This window comes from Miniopterus natalensis, chromosome 2, assembly GCF_054644295.1.
Source record: "Miniopterus natalensis isolate mMinNat1 chromosome 2, mMinNat1.hap1, whole genome shotgun sequence".
In the NCBI taxonomy this organism is placed as follows: domain Eukaryota; kingdom Metazoa; phylum Chordata; class Mammalia; order Chiroptera; family Miniopteridae; genus Miniopterus; species Miniopterus natalensis.
The window spans coordinates 17,051,161-17,065,429 of NC_142082.1; the positions used below are offsets into that span (position 1 = coordinate 17,051,161).

Sequence of the window (14,269 nt, forward strand, 5' to 3'; positions counted from 1 at the left end):
AGGGACACAATGACCTAGAGAACAATCAAGCCCTCTCTACTCACAGTAACTATTTGTGAACTAAAATAATTGCTTTCCCAAACTCTTTGCCCTTCCCATATCCAGATAAGATGTCAATGGAAGCCCGAGGGGGGGGGGGAGAATCTGTATGCATATACATATATATATAAATATATACTTTAAATGTATATATGTGTATGTATACACATATACACACAAAACTGAGTAGGGCAAGGCTGAAGTGGTAAGATCCTAGTTCATCACATATGCCTAACACCCTACACCTCTGTCCCCTGCTTAAGGTTCGTGTTTTTTTTTTATCTGCCTCAGCACCCATCTTGACCTTTGTTTTTCCTGCATCATTTTAAAGGAATGCTCCTGGCCTGAGGTTTCCGTATTCTGGAGGAAGAAAAGTTTTCCTAAGTCAGGAAAATACACTGAAAACAAAAAAAGGAAAGATAGGATAATGGGGAGAAATAGCAAAAATTTTGAAAAATAAGAGAAATGAGAAGGGATGAGACAAGCGGATATTAAAAGATTTAATGGAGTAATGGCATGGTTCCAACACAAGAATAATAGACATCAATGGAATAAATATAAAAGAAGTTAATATTTGCAACATAATTCAATCAAGTAACAAAGGATAAAATAAAATATAATGGTATAAATTATTAGCAATTTGGGGGAAAATGTACATACACACACACACACACGCACACGAAGCAGGAGGTGTAATGAGTAAGGCAGAAGCCCCTATAGCCTGCATGCCTGGGATTAAATCCCAAATCTACAACTTTATTTAGCTGTGTTATTTAATCTTGCAAATTACACAGTCTCTTTGTGCCTAGTTTCCCTAAAATATATTGTGGGGGTGATAATAGTATTTATCTTACAGGTTTGTTATAAGGAGTGAGTGAGTTAAAACATGTAAAGCACTTAGAACAGTTTCTAACAAACAGTAAGCACTCAATACATGTTAATCATTGTTATGGGGAAAAATCATAATAAAAATTACATTCATTTCAACATACATACTCCATATTCATTTCATTGTGCAATATGAACAGGGTTCTGAACAATTAAAAGCATGAATGATACATGGCCTTGTCTTTGGAGAGAAGAGCTTGCAATCTAGTATCAGTTAGGAATGTGTCCGCTCATTCCTGTCCTTCAAAGGTGAGTTTTGGGGCGAAATTGGAGTTCCCCAACCCAGCTTGAACATATTGCAGACCTAATTTCTTGTTCAGGTCGCTGGAAATGCATCCCGCAATAAATTCATTTTGTTCTCTCTGTGCATGCTGTCATTTATCATCGCAATACCATTCTTATGGGAAAACAGATTATGAGCAGTATAATAACTATGACTGAAAATAAACAAGACTATTTGCTTCTTGCTCAAAGGGAAATAAATCAGCCAGAAGTTGCATTTCCTGCTCCACCCTCAACCCCCAAAAGAGAGTTATCTACTACTGGAAAGTATCTGCAATTTAAAAAACTTGACCGCGTCTTCCAAAGTCAAGACAAATTATATCAACGCTACAGAAAATTTCCAAATATTTCAGTCTCTTTGCTGAGAACATAGGATGTGTCCCAACGCCTAGACATGTTTGTAGCAAACAGCACACTGAGAAGTCCTCCTCCTAGCTTTGACCCTCTTACACCCTATGTTAGGACCCTCCACACAGTTACTTGACCAAATGACCAACACTTCCCTCGACATTAGGGAAATAACTCTTCCTCGAGCCTCTGAATTGTGATGGCAAATGAGCCTTCTCCTGAGGACTCCAAATTGTGATTTAGGATAGTGGGGAGTCACTGGGCGAGTGGGGAAGTTTGCCTCTTGCCCAGTTTGTAATTCTCTGGGCCTTGGCATCCTCATGGTAAGAGAAAAGAGTATATTGGAATGCTTTCTTAAAGTCATTTCCAAATTTGGCACTCTATGAAATGAACTTTCTGTACATTTTCATTCTTGGCTTGAGCCTGAGTTAATTATTAGTCCAGCTACTTACTTCAGAAGCCTTAACCTCACCTCAGTCTGCTTGGTCCACTCTGCATGAAAGTCTACCCAAGAATTGACCTCTCCCAGCTTCATCATGGCCCTAACATGATATTCCCTGAGTCCCCATTCTGCATATCCTGATATCTCTTCCTTCACTATGGAATGAACAGTTGCAACCTAGACACTCAGCCATCATTCAGGATAACTGGTACCTTTCAGCTAATCACTTAGCAACAGTTCTAGGATTCTGTTTGCCCATTTGGAAATAAAGATATCACCTATTGTTAATTCACAGGATTATTATGACTTAGGGGGAGGAATTAAATTAATTGTGAAAAGTGCTATACCAATGAAAATTAAATTGGGACCATTACTGAAATTACTTTTTCCCTGAAAACTTAAAGAAAACTATCAGCCACATGATAATACTTTTAATATTGTTATTATCACAGAATTAATAACAGTAAGTTCTTAGTGAGCTTAGCATCTGAAAACTTATTTTATGTTTTGAGCATTGGGAATTTAGAAACTCTATGGTCTGACATTGACTAAATGTGCCTTATTGCTTTCCTACACCATTTTCTGAGTGTCTGGCCACCCTTGAAGAAAATTGCCTTCTCTTTTCTAATGTAATTACAGTGCAATTACAAACTGCATATAATTTTGGCTGCTCATGTAAATTAAACATATCCGTTTTTCATAACAGCAAACAGACTAACTAAACTAAACATACCAAAAACATAGTATGATTCCGATTCAATGAAATGTTAATGGAAATCTCATCTCTCACATTTTTAATAGTCACCTTTCACCACGTAGTTATCCCGTTACCACTCCCTCTTTGTTTATACACTCTTCCTTTTGTTCACAAGTGTGTCACACTCTTTTCACATTGAAGAATTCATTTTTCTTCTTTCAAACTAGGAGGGAGTGAGTTGATGCAAACTTATCAGTAAAATAAAATAAAACAATATTTTAAATAAATTTGCTTGCTTCACTGAATTGCAGTTGATTTAATGTTCCTTATATCTCTCCTCTTTGCTGCCACAATCCTTCAAAGACTATTTATCAAGAGCTGCCCCAGCACTTCTCAGAAAGGTCTCACCCAAAGGTCACCAACAGCCTCATAATTGACAGATTTAATGATCTCTTTATAATACCCACCCTACTTGATCTACAAATTTTGATACAAATGACCACTTCTTTATTGTGAAACTCACCTCCCTTGTTTTTTATAATAGACATCCCCCTGCCTAACTAACACCCATCCCACAGCACTTTATTTGGTTAAAAGTCTTGCACTTTGTGAGACAAAAGAGGGATCCATGAGTCCCCCACTTACAGAGGTAAGTCCAGTCTCTACTTTCTATGCTAGTCAGAAACCCAAGCCTAATCAACCAACACATGGAATTCTACTGGCCTGAGGGACTTGTTCAAGAATTTCTATGTCAAGTCAATGAAATAGAAGAGCAAGATTGATAGGAATTGGGAGTAAGAAGTTCCCACTCAAATAGAAACACTGGAAGAAAGGCCTTGGTTGTACATGGATGAGAAGTCCAGAAATGCTATAGCCATTTCCCCTGAGACAAGGGCATTTCTGAGAGAATCAGAAAAAAATGGAGCTGGATTTGTGACTAAAACACCTGTTCTCTGCTCTGTTTATCTCTGGAGTTTTGTTGTTGTTGCTGTTGTTACATGAGCAGATAAATCCACTTTATCATTATAGGCATTTTGAGTTTGACTGTTAATTGCAGCTGAAAGCATCATAAGTAACATGATTTCCACACACTGTTCTCTTCATTCTCTTTCTGCAATGCATATAATTCTTTCTGACCATGTCTCATACTAGTTCCTCTCTCCTATCCATCCGTTAAATATGACATGACCCAGCATTCTGTTCTTGGACTTCTTTCTCTATTCCCTTTCCTCAGCTTCAACTTTCACCTACTTTCAAGACTTCAAAATCAATAACGCCAGCCCAGACTTTTCTTCTGAGCTTAAGACACAGAATTTCAATTATTTCTTGTATGTCTTTGTGTTAGATGTTCCATCATGAGTAATCTGAAAATCTCTAACACTACATGCAAACTTTCCCCCAACCACCCTTTTCATGTGTTCCATGGCCTAGTAATATGGCATCACCATAACCTATATCTGAAACCAGAAACTTTGTTTTCCTCCTTGGCTGCTCCCTGTCGCTCCTCCCAAACAGTCATCGCAAGGTCCTGCCAAGTCTATCTCCTCCTTCTTTGCCAGGCACGGCCCCGCTGGTCTAGTTCACGACCACATCGCTTTCATCCCAGCTGTGTCCCTCCAGCGCGTCCTCCAGCCCATTCTCCACGGTGCTACCAGTTATTCCTCCCAAATATAGACCACGTGGAGGCGTAAAACGGACCGTCCTTGCTCAGCATTCTGCAACAGCTCCCCATCACCTGCAGAACAGAGCTTATACAACTTACCTGGCTCTGTAGAGCCTTCCCCGACTGGATCAGAGCTTACCTATTCAACCTTAACTCCAGGCGCCCCCTGAAGACTAAGCCCATCCTTGGTATCCCCTGAATAAGCACAAGCCTGCGTGTTCCTGCCCTGTTCCTCTCATTTCCCTCTGCCTTGAATACTCGCCCCTTGTTTCTAAAGCTGGTGCATTCGAGGTCCAGGTACATCATCCATTCTAGAAAAGCCTTCCTGGGCACCCAGGCAATGTTATTCTTTCCTCACCTTTTGTAACTCTAGGAGCATAACTATCATACGATGCAACATATGCTGTGATAGATTAATGTTCATTAATAAATGCTGCACCACTCCTAGTTTATTTCTTAAGGTTATGAATCAAGGCCTTTGATTTTTAACTGTTTAAGAGCTGTTGTACCATCTGACCCATAAGGGATGATCAAAAGTTATTTTTCAATTGAAAGAATGAAGAGAAAAAAAGAAAGTCATGGGGTTAGTGGTTAGCTATGGTGTAACCTCCCTGGATTCAGGGTCTTAATTTGTAAAATGAAATAAGTTTCTTCCTGCTCTAAAAACATTCCATGATTTTATGAAAATATTACTAGGAGCAACCCAGTGATTGATTGTATCATAATATAGTAACCTAATATTAAATTTCACAAACTATATCCTGGTCAATCATGTATAAATTCAAAGATATAAAATGTCTTTCTTTTTCCTAAAATGTGTTCTCCAGTTGCTGGGTGAAATGTGTTAGTTCTGGAAAGAAGCCAGTACTAGGTTTGGAGAAGAGTTAAAAACCAATAGAGACATTATTTTTAATTGTATTAAAAGCATCTTGTAAGTTTCCCATCAGTTATACCATAATTTCTCTCCATTAATCATTGAAGGACAAATGTTTGCATGTTGGTCTGTTGCAGCTAAAATCTGGATATAGAATGTGTCCTATTCTCTTCAAGCCTTGTCAATCTAAGACACACAAATATAGAATCATGCAGGGATACAGGCACACATATATCCACAAACACACACTCGCCTAAAAAAAGACAGGGTTTGAAATAAAAAAGTAATTTGATGCAAGGGGAAAATAAATGTAGATGAGTATATATCTGCAGAACATTTTGGGGTAAGGGATTCAAGTCAATGATGAATGGTGAGCGTAGGAACTTAAATGGGCTAAATGTTTCTTCTTCGGGGCCAGGCAGGGGGATGGGTAGTATTGTCAGGCTGAAAAATCAAGACATAGGTCTAATTCTGGCTCTACCATTAATATATTCGGCGACCTTGGTTAAGATAATTATTCTCTAGGATCTATTCTTGGACCAGGTTAGCCACTCACACTCTACCTATTATTACAGTGTGGTTCCTCCCAGAGCTAACCTTCACTGACTTCCCTTTTAATATTATGCCCTTGGTTTTCATGAAAGACCATTACAAGAAAAAAAAACATAAATTATTCTAATTCTAATTATTATAATATGAAGTACTCTACTTCTAACTTAAGTATAAATCTGTATATAACAAGAGAAGGCACAAGATATTTATTTCCTTGTTATAAAATTCCACATTAAAAAATTCTCATTGAATTTTTTTTATACTCACCTGAAGATATGTTTATTGATTTTATAGAGAGAGGAAGGGGGAGAGAGACATCAGTGGTTGCCTCCCATATGCACCCCAACCGGGGATTGCTCACGCAACCTAACCAGAAATCAAACCCGCAATCCTTTGGTCCATGGGATGGTGTTCCAGCCAACTGAACCACCCAGCCAGGGTAAAATTCTCATTTAATTTAAGTGCAGAAACACTGCCTCCTCTTCCTCAAACTTACCCCAGCAGTTATATGTTAATACATTTCAGATTTTCCCTGGTCCCAGAATACCCAAAGCCTCTTTTTTCTTTCTTTTTTGACTTTAATTCTAATTATAAAAACAATATAGATTTATTATATATATAATTCTGCAACTCAAAGTTAATTATTTCAGTGTTTTAATAAATGCCCCTCAAGTTTTCTTCCGGGTAATTTTTGTATCCAGTTGAAATCATACTATATAGGCAATTTTGTGTGCCCCCTAATTCTTGCATAACATTATGTTAGCATTTTCCCCTATCATTAGCAAAATTACTTCAAATTTGTCATTGTTAAGACAGATCCCAAATTAATGTACAGTCAGAACAGTAATATCAGCTTCCATGGTGAGCATTATGCTCTTTAATCTTATCTCCAGGCCTACTGCTACTGTACACATCTTTTGTTGTGACTTCAAACCCCAATTAACATTATATTAAATTAAAGAAGCCTTTGAAATCTCCTAATTGCAACTATTATTCTATTCTTGTATCTTCTACCATATACACAGAGGTATCTTGAGAGAAAATATAAAAGGTATTTATTTCCATTATGATCAACTTAAGTACTTTAAGTCCTCGTACATAGTTTTCTCTTTTTTAATTTAAGTAAGTAATAAAAAACAACCTGACCAGTAAGAAATCACTGTTAAAAATATATAAATAAAAGCAGGAAGACTCATTTGACTTACTTCTTAATGAACCCATAGGGGCTCCTCAGGATGACCACTTTCTTTCCTAAGTGTTACAAACCATTTAGTTAATATCCTGCTGTAGAAATTTTCTCTCTTGTATAAGACTTGTGGAATCTCTCTTTTTCTTCCTTTTATCTTTACTCTCCTGGCACATCTCCTGTTTTTTAATTTCCTCAGGCATCACTAAGAGTGGTTATATAGTCACAAAATCAAGTCCTTTGGTTGTCTTTCATAGAAATCAGCATTCTTGATTAAAAGACAAAACTAATTCTAGCTCATTTGGCAGAAAAATTATTACTGATTGAATTTATTAAAAGGGGCTTGTGGAATCTCCATGAGGATTAGAGAAATGGGCTTAGGAGCAAGCAGTCAGCAACAATATGCAAATAGTTGGGGGCGGCAAGGGAAATATACGAGGACGGCTGTTAGGTTATGTAGCGACATTTTCTGATGTACTGTCATGGATCTTCTTTTAGTGACTAGAAACTGAATTTTCATATCTAGATCCACATTTTACCATTATGTTCTTTTCTCTTTCACATACACACACACACACACACACATACATATATGTGTGTGTGTGTGTTTCATATGATATATATAGCTTATTTATGTACTATATTGACATATAACATGTTAGTACATATGTCATACATATTGTAGTTATAGACAATAAATGGAGAAGTGTTTTGGGAAGTCAATAATGTCCAAAGGCAGCAATTTTAAGTCATTACCTGTCAGTTTACTTAAGGCCAAAGCCAGGATAGCTCGTCCTTGTCAAGCTAATAAGAGTCTAGGCACAAAGCAGGGACCCAGTACTGACGGACCAAGTGGACTCCAGGCAGCAAGAACAGCCCAAGAGTAACAGGATAGGCAAGAGGCAAGGACCCAAGACAAATGCAGCCTTAGGTGGCTCTAAAATAGCTGCCACGTAGACTTACATGCGGCCTCCAGAGAAGCCTTCAAGGTCATACCTCTTTTTTTATGCCAAAACAATGTCAGGAAACTTACCCAAAGCTTGAAATTGAGGCAAAAAGGTGTGTGGCACGTCCTTTCAATATTATATGGGGGCAAAGGACACCCAAGGATTACCTAGGGGAATATATTTAGTTCATCTCATTTTTTACTATAGATTAAAACTTCCAGGCTATTGTTAACTTTTGATTTTTATTGGTTAGAAATGCAAATAATTTCTGTCTAGTAGAAGAGACCATCTGAAAGATTTATGGCTTGCTTGACATCAAATAGATTTATATTTAACTCTGCAATCTTACCCTACTATTTTCTTGTTAAATTATGCATAAATACCCTTAGTTTCTTAAATATTCTTCAAAGTGGTCATAATATCTGGCTCCTTCACTAACTAATGAGTTATTTAATAAAAATAAAAGTGGAAGCCCTAGCCAGTTTGGCTCAGTGGTTAGAGCGTCCGCCCACGGACTGAAGGGTCCCTCGTTTAATTCCTGGCAAGGGCACCTACCTCAGTTGCAGGCTCGATCCCTGGCCTGCTGTCAGGGTGCGTGCCAGAGGCGACCAATCAATGTGTCTCTCTCACATCAATGTTCCTCTTTCTCTCTCTCCCTCCCTTCCACTCTTTCTGAAAAAGCAATGGAAAAACTATCCTCCTGTGAGGATTAAAAAATGATAATAAATAAATAAAAATAGAAGTATAATTCCTCCCCACCCAATTCCATTTGACCCAGTTCTTCTCCCCAAAGTATTTCTGGAAGTCCCTATGGCATGCTTTTCTTTTTTCTTTTCTTTTCTTTTCTTTTCTTTTCTTTTCTTTTCTTTTCTTTTCTTTTCTTTTTTCTTTTCTTTTCTTTCTTTTCTTTTCTTTTTTCTTTATTGTTGAAAGTATTACATACAGATGTCCCCTTCCCCTTCCCATTCATCGCTCCCCCCCCCCCCCCGCCAGGCCTTCTCCACATTATTGCCTATGTCCACAGGTCATGCATATATGCATCACGTTCTTTGATTAATCTCCACCCCCCCTTTCCCTCTGAGATTCCTCGGACTGCTCCATGGTCCTTTATCTCTGTATCTATCTTGCTCATCACTTTATTTTGATCACTAGATTCCACATGTAAGAGAAAGGCATGCCTTTATTTCCACTAATGGATCCCGTTTGTCCGCCATCTGCATGGTCAGCATGTGGACCTGGTTCCGAGCTGTCCAACTCCACAGCTCACCTCTAGCCATCTCAGAACCAGCCTTCTCAAGTGCCTGTTTATCTCCATCCCTGCTGACCTGAGCGTGCACAGGGCTCAACCTGGAACTCCCAAAACAGACCTGAGACTAGGTTGTCACATACCACACAACAGGCTTCGGCTGAAAGCTGGAAGGCCTAAGGGAGTATTAACAGGCACGCTTGTGCGCACACACACACACACATACACACACACACCTCCCACTTGCAGAACTACCTTCCTGTTTTGCTCCCACCTCCCAAGATGCCAACACTAGGCAACCAGCACCTCCCCTTAAGAGAGCCGGGTCCCATAGCCCCTCCTTCCAACTCAGACATCCCACTTCCAGCCAAGCAGCGAGCCCTCCTCAGAGGCCTGAGTTTCATCTCCATGGGGCTCCTCCTTTACCAATTTAACTTTTAACTATTCCAACCTTTTTTCATTGTTCCCTGAGCTCTAGAGGTGATAGGTGTTTCCGTTGCTACCTCTGTGAAACCCTTTTAGTCACCTAGTTAACAACATTTAGCCTGATTAATAATCTTTTTATTGAATTCTCTGGTTAAGGTAACTGGTGTGGTTCTGCTCCTGGCTGGGCCCTGACTGATATGATGGCAGAGTGAGGTTCCAACCCAGGCAAGTTGGCATCAGAGGCTCTGGTCTCACCACCACCCAGAGTAAAGAAAAACATCAACAAAAGTAAAGCAAGTTTCCTCCTTCCCCTGTCATCGCAGGCCAGCCTCCCCTCACACATAATCTCAGAGATGCTATTGTACCCCTGAGGAAGACAACCTTTGACCTAACGACATAGAGCCATTCAGCTTCTCCCTGTCTCCTTTCCAACTCAAGATCTGGGCTTTAGCTTTGCAAAACCTATGGGGTGTTTTTCCAAAACAAAAGAACTGTTGGCCCCCAAAGGTGCAATCAAGTCTCCAGCCCTAACAACACAAGGAACATTAACATTTTGAAAAGAAAGCTGTTGTTTTTCTTAGGTTTCATATATCTCAGGGCCACTTCCTTAGGGGAACTCAAGGTCAACACATTTTCTTCTCAAGAGCCTCTTCAAGGGAAACACACTTTTAAGCACAAGGTGTAAGGTAACTGGGACATCCTGAAATGGGGCTGCAGAGACCAAGTCCCCACCCCACCTCACCCTCCCTCCCACCAAAGCAAACACCAGTGGTCATGGTGGTTTTACCTGATATATTTACTTGATTCATTAAAGCTGCTTTGGCAGCAAATAACAGAAATAAAATTAATAATTCAAGCTAGCTTAAACAATAAAAAAATAGATTTGGTTATTTGAATTCAGTGGTGTTTCACAGAACTTCGGGGCAGATTTCAATGCTTCTGGCCTTGGAAAACGATGAGAACTTGAAACTAGGAAGGCATCCTGACTCTTTTCCCCCTGCTCTCTGCTCTAATTATTATGCCAGTTCTCTCTTCTCACCTTCATCTGCTCTTCCAACACACCTCTGCTCTTACATGAGTGAGCCTGCTCATGAGCAAGCCTCTGGAGACACTAAACTCTCCTGAGTCCCAGCTCAGGGCCCACTCCTGTTCAAATCAATTTCTCAGGAGTCAGGTTCATGTTTTACAAAGCAGGGGACCGAGTTCTTCATCTGGGGAGGCAGTGAGCAGAGAAGGAACGATCATTAATTCAGTCAGATGATGCTCCCTCTCCATAAGGTTCCTACTAGATTTGTCATAAATATCTCAGTGGTTATCTATTATTCAATTTTATGGCAGCTATTCAGTTTCAGAAAAAATTATTCACTAAATGCCATCAGCTGTAATATTCTGAATGCTTAAAGAAAATTAAATTTCTAACTAATGCTGGAATCCTTGATACAGCCACCTTGCTTCAAAAATTAGAGGCAAAACAGAAAGTGTAATGAAGGAGGAAAACTTTACTGAGGCATTTGGTACCCTGTGGACATCATATCTGTTAAGCCAGATTTACTATTATTATCATGTGTACAACTGCATGATCTCAACAAGTAAAAGACAATATGATTATAATGTTTATCCCATACAGTAAGGTAAAGAGCTTTGGGTAAGGGGAGAGGAAAGGTAGAGGGAAATGATGTTTGTGTCCTTGCTGAGAAACACGCTAGAGGCCCCAAGCAAGAAGAGACCCATCCCCTGTGAGTCGTTCCCAAGGCCTAACCAAGGGCAGACTGACTCTCCCTACCCGGAGGGGCCTTCGTGAGTAGGGAGCTTCTTTGGCCTCCACTCCTAAGAGAGCGTGTTCTTCATGCCAACTTCATTCATTCCCAGCCTATGACTCTCCATGCCTCTTAGACTCACGCACCCTGGCAGCACAGTAGATGCCCTTGGGGCACCGCTTCAGCACAGGGTGAGACCTTGTCTGCTCTGGACAATGTACCCTCCTCCCCACATGCCAAGCCCACCTCAGCGAGGAAATTGGGCAGCCCCTCTCTGGGTCCACAGGCACAGTTTGGAACCATTTGCCCCAGTTTGTTGTTCTATCCCAAGTAGCATCCTCTCAGGTCCTAACTCAGTTTTGTCTCATGACTCACCCGTTTTTCCCCGGATGAACACCTGAACTGGCTCCCTTCCTCTAGGCTTCTCACATCAGGGGCAAGGGCAGTGAGAGGCAACACTGTCAGAACGGAGATCGAGAGACAACTTAGACTAGGAGGGGCCCACAAGTGCCCAAACCTGAGCCCTAGCCCAGTAATTCATTTTAGTTCCAAGTCTTTCTTAATAGCTAAAGAGACCAGGCCCAAACATTTTACCACTAAGAAAAAAATTAAGTAATAGATGATATATAAATAGATAGAGGATAGACAGATAGAATACTAAATATATGATATACATTATACATATCACATGCATATATGTATGTGAGTATGTGGGTGTGTATACTTTTTAAGAGGTCTGTAAAATTCCGGTGGTATGAACTCTGTTACCCTCCCCCTGCCCCCCCAAGGGAAGAGTCATTTCTATCTATTTTTAAGTCAACAGTTCAGGATTATATTAGTGAAAGCCTAGGACCTCACACCAAAAAAGGCAAAAAAGACAGAATGGTCAAATTAAATAGTAATAATAACTGCCATTTGTGAGTTTTCACTGAACACCAGGCACTCTGCTGAGGGTCTTATTGAATTCCTTCATTTACTCCTCACAACCCTAGGAGTTCGTACTATTCGTATTTGCATTTCATAGATGAGGAAATAAAAGTTTGAAAATCAAATTACTCGCAGGGTCACAGAGCTAGGAGGAGGGAGGGCTTCCCATTTCCACCTGTGCTCTCCGAAAGCACGCCTTTCCCTCCTCAAGGTACCCCAACTCTTACTGTCAGATCTGGGGCAGCGTAAAATTAGTCCAACAGCAGGCACCTCTCTCGCGAATGTCACCTCCCTGACATCCTGAAGGGTGCAGATGTGCCGGCCACCCATGGTGCCTCTAGCATTTCATCCACAGGCAACGTATGTGTCTCCACTCCCTGCCTGTGACCCTCACCACCCACCATCTCAAAAGAGAGAAAGAGAGGGAGAGAAGAAATGAGAGGGGCAAGAAGGGGATAGAACATCTCTCTGGAATAAACACCCCAAAAGTGAGTTATTCTAGAGAGGCCAGGGGCTGTTTAAACTCTGAAGTGCTCTGCTCTACAAGTCCTCAGTGGCCTCATTTTACAAAGAGTGGACAGTTCTGTTGAGATCAGCTTCGTCTAAGCATTAGTTAATCTGGTGCTCGGCCTGCTTGCTGGCGCCTGGCCTTGGGTGGCGGTGCCCGAATGCAAGCGCAGAGGAGAGGCCAGCCGGGGGCCCTTCCTGGGGTTGGTCTAGAGGGGCAGGGGAGTCACCTGTGAGTCGCCATGCCCGCCTGCCGGCCTGCGGGGCTGGGGCTGGGCCACTGGCCACACACCCTGGGAGGCAGGGGGAGTAAACGGAGGAGGAGCCCACAAGGCTATTAGCAAAAGACAGTGGCTCGCTTGGCAAACAGTGTAGCAAAAACTGGACGTAAATATAGTAGAAAACTGTTTTGGAGCAGCTGGTCAACCCTTAACTATACCCGGACGGTTCTTATTAGAGAAAGAGTATTGACTAAGTTGTGCGGAAAAAAAGCCCAAAACAAGGCAGTTTTTCTTATTTAATGATATTCTTGTATGTGGCAATATTGTCATCCAGAAGAAAAAATATAGCAAACATCTTATTATTCCCCTGGAAAAATGTCCCTATTGATTCCGTCAAAGATGAGGGAGACTAGAGGAATGCATGGCTTATCAAATCACCACCTAATTTATTCGTAGTTTATGCTGCTGCTGCCACTGAGAAATCAGAACGGATGAATCACATAAATAAATGTGTTATTGATTTACTCTCCAAAATTTCGGGAGGCACCCCGTAATGAACATGCTGTCTGGGTCCCTGACTCTGAGGAAACTATATATATGACTTGTCAGAAAGCAAAATTCACACCTGCTAATCGTCTTCACCATTGCCCCAAATGTGGTTTTGTTGTTCTCGGGCCCTGCTCTGAAAAGAGGTTTCTTCTTCCCTGCCAGTCCTCTAAGCCTGTGCAGATTTGTGACTTCTGCTATGACCTGCCTCCTACTGGGGACATGGCCACGTGCCAGCCTACCAGATCTGACTCTTACGGTGAGTTGTTGAAGTCTCCTTTAAATGATGTATCTGATGATGGTGATGATGATGATAGCAGTGACTAAGGACATATGTTGAAATATTTAATTGGGTGTGACCATCTGAGAAGTCAGCCTCAGGGGGAATGTAAAATTCTGAGTTCTCTCTCAATTTGGCTCTAGTCATGAATTTGTCTGAGAAACTTTTAACCTGTGTGCCTTGATACAGTCTATAGAAAATAGGTCCTGTTGCCCTGGTGGGGTGGCTCAGTTGGTTAGAGCATCATCCCAATGTGCCAAGGTCGCGGGTTCCATAGCCAGTCAGGGCACATTCATCAACCAATGGGTGCATAAATAAGTGGAACAACAAATGGATGTGTATCTTTCTCCCCAATAAATAAACATTTCAAAAAGGAAAAAAGGTCTTGTTATCATTCCCTTCAAACCCTCCCCCCGCCACCCCCCAGCTCCCTCCTCTGCC

At 40.9% G+C, this 14,269-nt stretch overlaps 1 pseudogene; it reads left to right on the forward strand.

Moving 5' to 3' along the window:
• Window positions 1-1,098: 1,098 nt before the first annotated feature.
• On the forward strand, window positions 1,099-13,875 carry LOC107535486 (pleckstrin homology domain-containing family F member 2-like; annotated as a pseudogene).
• Window positions 13,876-14,269: the final 394 nt, after the last annotated feature.